The sequence below is a fragment of the Etheostoma cragini genome, chromosome 19 (genome assembly GCF_013103735.1).
Source record: "Etheostoma cragini isolate CJK2018 chromosome 19, CSU_Ecrag_1.0, whole genome shotgun sequence".
Classification (NCBI taxonomy): Eukaryota; Metazoa; Chordata; class Actinopteri; order Perciformes; family Percidae; genus Etheostoma; species Etheostoma cragini.
Window position 1 is genome coordinate 15,138,725 of NC_048425.1, and position 2,108 is coordinate 15,140,832.

The 2,108-nt window shown below is 36.1% G+C and overlaps 1 protein-coding gene and 1 long non-coding RNA gene across 3 annotated transcripts in view; one reads left to right on the forward strand and one right to left on the reverse strand.

The window, feature by feature from the left end:
• The window catches only part of LOC117934599, a 71,142-nt gene that overhangs the window by 64,274 nt on the left and 4,760 nt on the right, over positions 1-2,108 (forward strand). The gene's annotated exons all lie outside the window — the stretch shown is intronic.
• Positions 1,269-2,095, reverse strand: LOC117934601. Its single transcript, XR_004654516.1, has 4 exons — positions 2,044-2,095; positions 1,800-1,864; positions 1,457-1,635; positions 1,269-1,298 (listed from the first exon to the last, which is right to left on the reverse strand). It is a non-coding gene; the product is annotated as an uncharacterized LOC117934601 (long non-coding RNA).

A 2,108-nucleotide genomic window follows, 5' to 3' on the forward strand; every position in this document is an offset into this window, starting at 1 on the left:
CAACATACACATACATGTACACATACACAACGGCATACATATCTATATTCATACATGTAGGCTACATATAGGCTAAATGTAAACTACATAAACATACATACCCCCCAATTTGTCCCATATCTTTTATTGCACAATAGTTTACCCCTCTACGTGTTAAGCAAGTTACATTTCATAGTAAATTTATCTGAAGATGTCAAAGCCTTAAGGCAATCATACATTTTGGATATTAGGTTACCTTGTCACATCAGTCATGACTTTAAATTAAAATGGAATCAGCACAGATGTTATTACTTGCTTTACAATAGCCATGACAAAAGTACCACACAGGATGCAGTGACAAGACTGATTTTGTGGCTTACTCCACCCGAAGCTGTAAATGAGAAGGAAACAAAAAAATTAGTTTAACAAAAAGTTGTGTACCTTTTTAAAAAATGTTGATGAAGTAGCACTCAATATTGCTTACAGATGCCATTAACGGTGATTGAGCTGCCTTCAATGTCAAAGCCGCTGACGGTTGAAGCTGCGTTGATCAAAGCGCTTGTAATCTGAGTGTTAATAGGAGAAAGTGGGCCTACAAAGCTAAGGTCCATGGTGTTGATGACTGATCCACTCCTGCAGAAAGAGAAACCCATAATTTAGTTTGAAAAATCAGGGTTAAGTCCACTATTCTTAAATTGTAATACCTGAACATAAATCAAATTACCTAAATGACACCACTTTCAAAGAACTGAAGGAGGAGAATGTCCTTTTGAAGACAGGTTCGAGCTGCGGAAACAAAATGAGTTGTATTTAAAGACTTTTTACTTTGAACATTGAAGTGTGTGTACATATGAGATAAGTTGTAAAGTGAGCTGGTGTGTAGTTGTATAATTGCATCTTCTTAACATGTTCCCCTTAATGTCTCTGTTTGTGACGTTTTTTATTACATGACTGTCAAGGGATTTTTCAGTTCTTTGGTGAGTACTTGAGCTTTCTGATAAAGTAATTCATGAGTGTACAAGGATATTTCATTCTAAGGGTGAGACTTACCTGTCCAGTTATCAATGCTTCTCGATTTTTAAAAGCTGTGGATGATGGATTCAGCAAGTCGTCTGTAAATGTGCTTTGAACAGATCTGAAGGACACCCTAGCTATCGTGAGTGCTACAGTTGTAGATGCAGCAGTAGTGGATACAGTAGTTGAAGGTGCAGCCGTTGTAGATGCAGCAGTAGTGGATACAGTAGTTAAAGGTGCAGCCGTTGTAGATACAGAAGTAGTGGATACGGCAGTTGTAGGTGCTGTAGTTGGAACTGGACCTTCTGTAAATACATATTTAAAGAAAATATTGTTGCCCAAAGGAAAATTATTTATTTTTCCTTGTTTGATGTCAAACTGACTTTGGTGACACTTTAACAGACTTATAAGAACCATAATAGTTGGCTATGCAGACTTAATAGCATCTTTTATGTTTTCTTACCTATTACTTTTATTGATCCCGGATCTATTCTCACATCGAAGGTATCGTTGGGATTACTCACAGCTGTTACTAAGACTTCAGCAACAACGTTATTCTCTGGGAGATCTGCAATAGGAGTAGTACTATCAAACACAACCTCAATTGTTGCTTCAGTTCCAGTTGCTCGTGAAGGTATGGCCCTGTATCAAAAAAACAAATAAGACATGAGTTAATTAACAAAGTCACCGTTTTTTATTGCCTTGTGTCATGTGCGATTTACACACAACACTATTAACATTAGATCATACCAATTTCAAGATCAAAACGTTGAATGTGAAGTAAAACATAGAAAAAACTTTTTCACCTGAACTTTTTGACTTTGCATCGTTTAAATTTTCTTCCAAATTGTTTTTGGTATATCTCAGTACACTGCAAAAAAAAACAGTATTTGGGGACTTTAAATGGCTTTAAAGTACACACAAATTTGACTGAAAACAATTTTCATCTTACAGATTTGTGTTTTAGGAAAACATTCTATGAAATCCTCATTCAAAACACTCAAGGACCCTTCAATCAGTGACAAGTGTATGAATTTAAAATGCACTCACAGTCTTTATGACTGATTGTTCAAGAGTTTTGAATTCAGTACTGGTGGGGTCAGAAAAGGCAGCTG